Source organism: Nomascus leucogenys, unplaced genomic scaffold (genome assembly GCF_006542625.1).
Source record: "Nomascus leucogenys isolate Asia unplaced genomic scaffold, Asia_NLE_v1 Super-Scaffold_361, whole genome shotgun sequence".
Classification (NCBI taxonomy): domain Eukaryota; kingdom Metazoa; phylum Chordata; class Mammalia; order Primates; family Hylobatidae; genus Nomascus; species Nomascus leucogenys.
In genome coordinates this window covers 777,670-788,338 of record NW_022095772.1, presented here as the reverse complement: position 1 = coordinate 788,338, position 10,669 = coordinate 777,670, and the positions used below count along the sequence as shown (strand labels likewise).

Here is a 10,669-nt window from a genome sequence, read left to right as displayed (position 1 = left end):
TCGTGGAGGGGTTTTTGGAAACTGAAACTTTAAGCCAAATGACTGTAAGGAAACCAGTTTGACCACAGGCTAATCGATATGAGTGAAGTTCCTACAACATATCTGTGGTCACAAAATCGCCCCTAAACTTCTAAATAAAGACCAAAACACTTCGAATATTAAACATTGAAGTAAGTGTGAGCCATGTATATATTTAAAAAAGATTTTTAGCCCACGCCTATAATCCCAGCACTTTGGGAGGCTGAGGTGGGCAGATCAGTTGAGGCCACGAGTTCAAGACCAGCTTGGCCAACATGGCGAAACCCCATCTCTACTGAAAATACAGAAAATTGGCTGGGTGTGGTGGTGCATGCCTGTATTCTCAGCTACTCGGGAGGCTGAGGCAGGAGAATCGCTTGAACCCAGGAGACAGAGGTTGCAGTGAGCCGAGATCATGCCACTGTACTCTAGCCTGGGCGACAGAGCACAGCTCTGTCTCAAAGAAAAAGCTTTTTTTTTTTTTTTTTTTTTTTAAACACCCTCTATCCCTCTCCCTTAGAGAAAAATAAAGATTAATAAAAGTGAGATCGTTTTTACCGGCTTATTCCAACTCAGGGCACCTCACAGGGCGCGCTCACACACACCCACACCCACACTGAGACCATGTAGATGCACCAATTCACCTAAAGTGCACTGCATGGCTTTGGGATGCAACAAGACACCAGAAGACAGAAAATCCACACAGACATGAATAAAATGTGACAGTGGACCCAGCCAGAAATCTATTTTTTTCTCATCATTATAAGAAAACCACCAAGCAAAATGATGAAATGATGTTATTCCAGGACCTGCTGTACTTATACCTAATACAATGTAAATGCTATGTAAATAGATGTTACACTGTGCTTTTTTATTTGTATGATTTTTTGTTATTGTAATTTTTTCAAATATTTTCAGTCCCAGGTTGATTGAGGATACAGAGGGCTGACCATAATTTCCAAGTAAAGTGGTTATCAGATTGTAATTTTATAATTCCCAAGTGAGGGTCAGATTGTTAACTTTATATTTTTACAAGCTTATACCTTTATACTCTTATAATTCCCAAATAAGGTAGGAATGAAACTAGTCCAAGTTACACAGATTGGTTTTCCATTAGCCGAGCACCATACTAGGGCAGTGCTGGAAGGACCCCTCATACAAGCCTAACAAATGTAGGGAATTGCGAGCTATTGTCTTGATCTTCAACCTTTGGAAACTGGGGTCCAGAGAGGCCCATCTGTTTACCAGCAGAGCTGGGAGATTGAGGCTGCAATGACCTGTAAGCATGTCACTGCACTCCAACCTGGGCAACAGAGTGAGACCCTGTCTCAAAAAAAGAAAAAAAGAAAGGTTCCCGAAGAAGGTGAAAGAGGTGGCACCTGGAGGCAAGACCTTAGCAGTTGAGCTAAGGGAAGGTCAATGTTGGAAAAGTGGGAATGTTGGAAATGAAGGAACCACATGAGCAAAAGTCTGGAGTAGAAGAGAGATGGTGAATTTGAGATACTGAGAGCTGTTCAGTCGAGTGGGGAGGGCAGGGGAAAATGAGGAGCAATGGCAAGTAAGAAGAGCTAGGCAGGGCCATGTTGTGGCAGGTCATGAAACCATTGCATTGCATTTTTTTTTCTTTTTTGAGATGGAATCTAGCTTTGTTGCCCAGGTTGGAGTGCAGTGGCACAATCTTGTCTCACTGCAGCCTCCGCTCCCAGGTTCAAGCAATTCTCCTGCCTCAGCCTCCCAAGTAGCAGGGATTACAGGCAACCACCATGCCTGGCTAATTTTGTGTTTTTAGCAGAGACGGGGTTTTGCCATCTTGGCCAAGCTGTTCTTGAACTCCTGACAGGTGATTTGCCCTCCTCGGCCTCCTCCCAAAGTGCTGGGATTACAGGGGTGAGCCTCTGTGCCCGGCCCATTGCATTGCATTTTGAAAGCAGTGGAAAACAACTGAAGGATTTAGAATTAGGAGAGTGGCAATCTCAGATGTGTGTTGTAGAAGGATCACAGCAGCGACAGCATAGACAGTAGAAAATGAAGCCAATAGACAAATCTGAAGACTGTTGCAGTAACAGAAGAAACGGTAAGTTCCTGAGTATATCCTTGACCAATGGATTGGTGAAAAGTGGATGGATTCATGAGATAAGTAAGAAGAACCATTGGTAGCTGTTAGGATTTGATTGATTTAGAGTGTATACGGAAGGAAGTTGTCAAGGATGAAGCCCCACTTTCTGGCTTGAAGTATAGGGGGTGCCATTCCTAGAGGAAGACCAGAGGAGAGAAGCAACAGGCTTAGCCCTATCAAGACTGGCATGCCTATGGGATATCAGAGTGGAGATGTGGCGTAGGATGTTGGATCCATGGATGTATAGCTCAGGAGAAAGTTCAAAAATGGAGATACAGATTTGATAACCATGGTTATGGATAAGATCACCTAGAGAGTGTATAGAAGACAGGAGGACCTACAATAGCACCAAAAAACACAAACAAGAAAGAAGCAGAGGAAGACAAGGCCACAAAGGAGACTACGGAGGGAAAAACAGTAGGAGAAAAAATTAGAAAGTGGGCTGGGTGCGGTGGCTCACACCTGTAATCCCAACGCTTTGGGAGGCCAAGGTGGGGGATCACCTGAGGTCGGGAGTTTGAGACCAGCCTGGCCAATATGTGAAGGGGGCCTGCCCTTCCACACCTGTGGGTATTTCTTGTCAGGTGGAGATGCGACTGAGAAAAGAAATAAGACACAGAGACAAAGTACAGAGAAAGAACAGGGGGCCCAGGAGACTGGCACTCAACGTGCGAGGATCTGCACCGGTGCTAGTCTCTGAGTTCCCTCGGTATTTATTGATCACTATTTTTACTATCTTGGCGAGGGGAGTGTGGCAGGGCAACAGGGTGATGGTGGGGAGAAGGTCAGCAGGGAAACATGTGAGCAAAGGAATCTGTATCATGAATAAGCTCAAGGAAAGGTGCTGTGCCTGGATGTGCATGTAGGCTAGATTTATGTTTCCCTTTACACAAACATCTCAGTGTAGCAAAGAGTAACAGAGCAGTATTGCTGCCAGCATATCTCGCCTCCAGCCACAGAGTGGTTTTCTCCTACCTCATGATCAGCTTTACACTGAGACATTTCATTCCCAGGGACGAGCAGGAGACAGAAACCTTCCCCTTATCTCAACTGCAAAGAGGCCTCCCTCTTTCACTACTCCTCAGCACAGACCCTTCACGGGTGTCGGGCTGGGGGATGTAAGGTCTTTCCTTTCCCATGAGGCCATATCTTAGGCTGTCTCAGTGGGGGGAAACCTTGGACAATACCCAGGCTTTCTTGGGCAGTCGTCCCTGCGGCTTTCTGCAGTGCATCGCGTCCCTGGTTAATAGAGAATGGAGAATGGCGATGACTTTTACCAGACATACTGCCTGCAAACACATTGCTAACAAGACACATCCTGCACAGCCCTTAATCCATTAAACCTTGATTTGATGCAGCACGTTTCTGTGAGCACAGGGTTGGGGCTAAAGTTACAGATTAACAGCATCTCAAAGCAGAACAATTGTTCTTAGTACAGATCAAAATGGAGTTTCTTATGCCTTCCTTTTCTATATAGACACAGTAACAATCTGATCTCTTTCTTTTCCCCACATTTCCCCCTTTCCTTTTTGACAAAACTGCCATTGCATCATGGCCCGTTCTTGATGGTTGCTGTCTCTTCGGAGCTGCTGGGTATACCTGCAGACTAACAGCAGACAGAACAGGCACACAAAGATTAATACGAAATTTACAATAGTGGAACTTCTGATGGTTTTAACCCAAGTGACCGGGTTAAGATTTGTGAGGCCATCAGCAGCTTCCGTGATTGCCTCAGTTCCTGGCACCAAATTTAAATGGTCTTTTGATGCCTCAAAAATTTGTTCTTTTAATTTTGAAATGTCTAAAGTAAGATTATCTTCTCTTCCTTGTAGATGGCATCTAACCATGTCCCAGTGAGGCTCAGATTCTTTATAGGCTTGGGGTGTAATACAAAAATCTGACATATTCCAGTCACACTGTAACTGAAAACGATGTTCTAAGCTCATGAGCCTGTCTCCCATCCAAAAGACATTTTGTCTAAGACCATTAATCTAATTTGCCAATTTTTGATCAATACCAGATTGTGAATTCCACAATCTCGTAGCATTTTTTTGCCAATTGTTAACAAAGTGTACTGTCTGAACAGAAGAGTGCAATGCAACTCCTGCCACAGCGGCCGTAACTGTGACTGCAATTAATCCCATAATCACCACAATCAAAGTAAAAATGAATCTTTTGGATCTATTTAGAACTCCTTTTAATACTTCAGTTAAAATATGGATGGATGGCGAAGCCTCCCACGGTCGGTCCATGGACACAGGGATCCACATGCCCTCTCTTGCTCTCACTAGTAGAATACAGTGCTGCCAATTAAAAGTTGAATCAATGCAAGTAAACAATCTACAATTTTCACAGGTTATAGTTTGGGAATCTGGGTTAATATCGGCTCACTGCAACCTCCACCTCCTGGGTTCAAGTGATTCTCCTGCCTCAGCCTCCCAGATAGCTGGGATAACAGGCACCCACCACCATGCCCAGCTAATTTTTGTATTGTTAGTAGAAACAGGGTTTCACCATGTTGGCCAGGCTGGTCTCGAACTCCTGACCTCAGGTTATCCACCCGCCTCACCTCCCAAAGTGCTGGGATTACAGGCGTGAGCCACCATGCCTGGCCTAGAATATTCTTTCAAAAGGGAATTTTTCATCTTCTGTTAAAGAGCTTTCAAATATGCTATACACCAGACATTCTAAATTTTATTAATTTACAGTTATATAGGTTGTGCAATCATATTTTGCATTAAGCTTTTTAATACAGTAAAATTTCCACAATATCTCTCTATATAAACATATAAGCATATATATATGATTTTGTTAAACAAAAAAACATTGAAAAAAAGGGTAGGCATGGTAGCTCATGCCTATAATCCCTGCAGTTTGGGAGGCCAAGGCAGGAGGATCACTTGAGGCCAGGAACTCAAGACCAGCCTAAGTAAGTCAGACCATGTCTCTTTAAAAAAACACCAACAAGGCTGGGCATGGTGGCTCATGTCTGTAATCCCAGCACTTTGGGAGGCTGACGCAGGCCATCACCTGAGGTCAGGAGTTCGAGAACAGCCTGGCCAACCTGGTGAAACCCCGTCTCTACTAAAAATACCCAAAATTAGCCGGGTGTGGTGGCTGGCACCTGTAATCCCAGCTACTTGGGAGGCTGAGGCAGGAGAATCACATGAACCTGGGAGGTCGAGATTGCAGTGAGCTGAGATTGCACCATTGCACTCCAGCCTGGGCGACAGAGTGAGACTCCATCTCGAAATAAATAAATAAATAAATAAATAAATAAATAAATAAATAAAAAAAACGTTTAAGGCTGGGCATGGTGGCACACGCCTGTAATCTCAATATTTTGGAAGGCTGAGGTGAGAGAGGATTGCTTGAGGCCAGGAATTCCAGTCCAGCCTGGGCAACATCGTAAGATCCCCCATTCCTTGTGTATAAAAAGAAGATTAAATTATTACAAATTATAAAAAGACAGAAATGAAGCATTTTAGTTACCACCCAGATTGGGGTCCTAAGAATCTGGATGTGGACAACTTGTTGGGTGTTTTATAGGTGTGCTAAATCAGATTTCACTCTTTTTGTTGAGACAGAGTCTCGCACTGTCACCCAGGCTGGAGTGCAGTGGCGCCATCTCGGCTCACTGTAACCTCTGCCTCCCGGGTTCAAGTGATTCTCCTGCCTCAGCCTCCTGAGTAGCTGGGATTAGAGGTGCCCACCACCACACCCGGCTAATATTTGTATTTTCAGTAGAGATGGTGTTTCACCATGTTGGCCAGGCTGGTCTAGAACTCCTGACTTCAAATGATCCGCTCACCTTCGCCTCCCAAACGGCTGGGATTACAGACGTGAACCACCGCGCCCGGCCGGATTTCGCTCTTTAAATTTTTGGTTTAAACTCAAGAAGCTCTTCTTGGGGACTGAAAGCTCTTGGTCCCCTATAGGTTTGCTGTAAATGACAGACATGAGGCAGATTGATTAATAAGAGAAAAGACATACACTTTTGTTTTGTTTTCTTTTTTTTTTTGAGACGGAGTCTTCCTCTGTCACCCAGGCTGGAGTGCAATGGCGCGATCTCAGCTCACTGCAACCTCCACTTTCCAAGTTCAACTGATTCTCCTGCCTCAGCTTCTCCAGAAGCTGGGATTACAGGCATGCGCTACCATGCCTGGCTAATTTTTGTATTTTTAGTAGAGACAGGGTTGTTCCATACTGGTCAGGCTGGTCTCAAACACCTGACCTCAGGTGATCTGCCTGCCTCGGCCTCCCAATGTGCTAGGATTATAGGCGTGAACCACTGCACCCAGCCAGATTTACACATTTATATAATGTGTATACACAGGATTCTTCAGAATGAGGACTCCACCCCACAGTGAGGTTCAGAAGCTTGTACACCACGTTGAGGCTACAGAAAGGATAGGGGATTGGATCCTGGTACAAAAAAAAAACAAGGTTATAGGGTTGGGGGGAAAGAGGAATTCTGTTGAGGAGCAATATATGATTTCTAGTGAGGATTGAACTCTGATTTTTTTCTTTTTTCTTTTTTTTTTCTTTTTTGAGACCGCATCTCACTCTGTCGCCCAGGCTGGAGTGCAGTGGCGCGATCTCGGCTCACTGCAACCTCTACCTCCTGGGTTCAAGCGATTCTCCTGCCTCAGCCTCCTGAGTAGCTGGGACTACAGGCACCTGCCACCATGCCCGGCTAATTTTCTTTGTATTTTTAGTAGAGACCGGGCTTTCACCATGTTGGCCAGACTGGTCTCAAACTCCTGACCTCGTGATCCACCTGCCTCGGCCTCCGAAAGTGCTGGGATTATACACATGAGCCACTGAGCCACTGCACCCAGCTTCTTCTTCTTTTTCTTTTTTTTTCTTTTTTCTTTTTTTTTTTTTTTTTCAGATGGAGTCTCACTCTGTCGTCCAGACTGGAGTGCAGTGGCGCAATCTCAGCTCACCACAGCCTCCACTTCCCAAGGTTAAGCAATTCTCCTGTCTCAGCCTCCCGAGTAGCTGAGATTATAGGCACATGCCACTACTGCCTAATTTTTGTATTTTTAGTGGAGACAGCATTTCACCATGTTGGCCAGGCTGGTCTTGAACTCCTGACCTCAAGTGATCCGCACACCTCAGCCTCCCAAAGTGCTGGGATTACAGGCGTGAGCCACCACACCAGGCCTCTGACTTTTTTTTTATCTTGCCCAAATTCCTGTCTAAGAGGCCTGGGGAGGCAAGCCCTACAAACCATAAATTCTCATCAAATTGAATTTATTTAACCCTATATATCATGACTTACTTTCCAACCTAACTCTGGCAAACATTACAAGACAAAGAGAAAAAAACAATATATTTTGCCCCAAAACATGTTTCTTAGCCGTGTTTTTTTTTTTTTTTTTTTTTTTTTTTTGAGACGGAGTCTCACTCTGTAGCCCAGGCTGGAGTGCAGTGGCACCATCTCGGCTCACTGCAACCTCCGCTTCCCGGGTTCAAGCGATTCTCCTGCCTCAGTCTCCCGAGTAGCTGGGACTACAGGCGCCTGACACCACGCCCAGATAATTTTTTTTTGTATTTTTTTTTAGTAGAGACGGAGTTTCATTGTGTTAGCCAGGATGGTCTCAATCTCCTGACGTCGTGATCTGCCCGCATCAGCCTCCCAAAGTGCTAGGATTACAGGCATGAGCCACCGCTCCTGGCATCAAAGGGTTTTTCATTAAAAATCCTCGTTATACCACGGAGCCCTGTGTTGGAGTAAAATATGATTTCCCTCACTCTCTATCATTCTTGCTTTGAATCTGAGAAGGAAGCTTGGCGGCGTCTATTTTAGGATCAGCCGAAAATTTCCAGAAAGGGGAAAGAAAACTCATTCTGTAAACATAAAAAAGAAGAAGAGAAGAAAGTATAAGCGGTATAGACAAAACGCAAAGATATTGCATAATTTTCCACGACTGCAAAACGTCCTGTAAACCAAAAAGGACATATCTGAGATAGGTCTCAGTCATTTTGCCGAGGTTAAGGACGCCTGCCCATGACACAGCCTCAGGAAATCGCGATAAAATGTGCTCTGGATGCACAGGGCACAATTTGCTTTCATACATTTTGTGGGGGGGGGGGCTGGGAATCCAGTCTTGCTCTGTCACCCAGGCTGCAGTGCAATGGTGCAATCTCAGCTCACTCTCACTGCAACCTCTGCCTCCTGGGTTCAAGCGATTCTCCTGCCTCAGCCTCCTGAGTAGCTGGGATTACAGGCGCTCACCACCACGCCCAGCTAATTTTTGTATTTTTAGTAGAGACGGGGTTTCACCATGTTGGCCAGGCTGGTCTCGAACTCCTGGCCTCAAGTGATCCACCTGCCTCGGCCTCCCAAAGTGCTGGGATGACGGGCGTGAGCCACTGCGCCCAGCCTTTTTTTTTTTCTTTTTTTTTTTTGAGATCCTGTCTTGCTCTGTCACCCAGGCTGGAGTGCAATGTTGCGATCTCGGCTTACTGTCACTGCAACCTCCACCTCCCGGGTTCAAGCGATTCTCCTGCCTCAGCCTCCTGAGTATCTGGAATTACAGGTGTGGGCGACCACACGCAGCTCATTTTTGTATTTTTTTCTTTTTTTTTTTTGAGACAGTCTGGTTCTGTAGCCAAGGCTGGAGTTGCAGTGGCATGATCTCGGCTCACTGCAACCTCTGTCACCCAGGTTCAAGCAATTCTCCTGCCTCAACCTCCCGAGTAGCTGAGATTACAGGCACCTGCCACCGCGCCCGGCCTCATTTTTGTATTTTTAGCACAGACGGGGTTTCCCCATGTTGGCCAGGCTGGTCTCAATCTCCTGGTCTTAAGTGATCCACCTGCCTCGGCCTCCCAAAGTTCTGCGATGACAGGCGTGAGCCACTGCGTCTGGCCACTTTTATACATTTTAGGGAGATATGAGACATCAATCAATACGTGTAAGATATGCATTGATGATGTCCGGTAAGTCCTTAAGTGACAAAAGGTTTCATTTGAGTCCTTGATCAGTCTTCCACAGAATACACAGTTTAGTCTGGCTCAGTAAATCTGCATTTTTTTTTTTTTTTTTTTTTTTGAGACAGAGTCTCGCTCTGTCGCCCAGGCTGGAGGGCAGTCGTGCGATCTTGGCTCACTGCAACCTCCGCCTCCCAGGTTCAAGCTATTCTCCTGCCTCAGCCTCCCAAGTAGCTGGGACTACAGGCGCCCGCCACCACGCCTGGCTAATTTTTTTGTATGTTTAGTAGAGACGGGATTTCACCGTGCTAGCCAGGATGGTCCCGATCTCCTGACCTCGTGATCCGCCTGTCTCGGTCTCCCAAAGTGCTGGGATTACAGACGTGAGCCACCGCGCCCGGCCCTAAATCTGCATTTTTACATGAACAATAGGGCAGAGGAGCCGGGCGCGGTGGCTCACCCCTGTAATTCCAGCTCTTCGGGAGTCTGAGTCAGGTGGATCACCTGAGGTAAAGAATTCGAGACCAGCCTGGCCAACATGGTGGAACCCCGTCTCTACTGAAAATACAAAAATTAGCCAGGTGTGGTGTGATGGTGGGTGCCTGTAATCCCAGCTACTCAGGAGGCTGAGGCAGGAGAATCGCTTGAATCTCGCAGGCGGAGGTTGCAGTGAGCCGAGATCGCACCACTGCACTCCAGCCTGGGCAACAAAGCGAAACTCCTTTAAAAAAATTTTTTTTTAAAAAAGGTAGGGGAGAGGAAAAAATCAGACTTTGAATTCTGTTTGTCCTTTGTCTCCAAGGATTTCCTTGTGGCCATATTGTGAGGGAGATATGTAGTCCTTTTTTGTTTTGTTTTGTTTTGTTTTTTGAGATGGAGTCTCTCTCTGTCACCCAGGCTGGAGTGCAGTGGCACGATCTTGGCTCACTGCAACCTCTGCCTCCTGGGTTCAAGTGATTCTCCTGCCTCAGCCTCCTGAGTAGCTGGGATTACAGGCACGCACTACCATGCCAGCTAATTTTTGTATTTTTACCAGAGAAAGGGTTTCTCCACGTTGGCCAGGCTGGTCTCAAACTCCTGGCTTCAAGTGATCCACCAGCCTCGGCCTCTCAAAGTGCTGTGATTATAGGCATGAGCCATGGTGCCCGGCCCCGGTATGTAATTTTTAAAATCTTTGTAGTACCTTATTTACGAATAAAATGGGAGGCAAGATTGCCTGAGACAGTCTCCACTATGACCTTTCCCTTTCCTTCGTGATTTTGAGGTCCTGAGATTTATTTACCTTTCACAGTTTACGGCAGGAAAATCCGTGGAGACAGCAGATCCGAGAAGCGGCAATGCTTGCGTAGAACCCTGTACGTGCTTCCTTTGGCCTGTCGGTAATGTGATTGGGGATTTTTTTTTAAGTGAACTCTAAAGAACTGAAATGTTTTGTTCCATAATGATGAACCAGGATAGAAGTGAGAACTCGGGCAGAAGAATCTGAATGAGGAACTGTCTGACCTATGACAAATTTAACATGTCATGTTCCCTCTGAGACAGTGCACATCCTCCTGAAGGGTCTCCAGGCAGAAGAGATGCATGAACCTGTCA

At 45.9% G+C, this 10,669-nt stretch overlaps 1 long non-coding RNA gene across 1 annotated transcript; it reads right to left on the bottom strand.

Moving 5' to 3' along the window:
- Positions 1–3,599: 3,599 nt before the first annotated feature.
- On the bottom strand, positions 3,600–6,166 carry LOC115833633. The gene is made up of 2 exons (XR_004029017.1): positions 5,946–6,166; positions 3,600–3,740 (listed from the first exon to the last, which is right to left on the bottom strand). It is a non-coding gene; the product is annotated as an uncharacterized LOC115833633 (long non-coding RNA).
- Between the last annotated feature and the right edge of the window lie 4,503 nt (positions 6,167–10,669).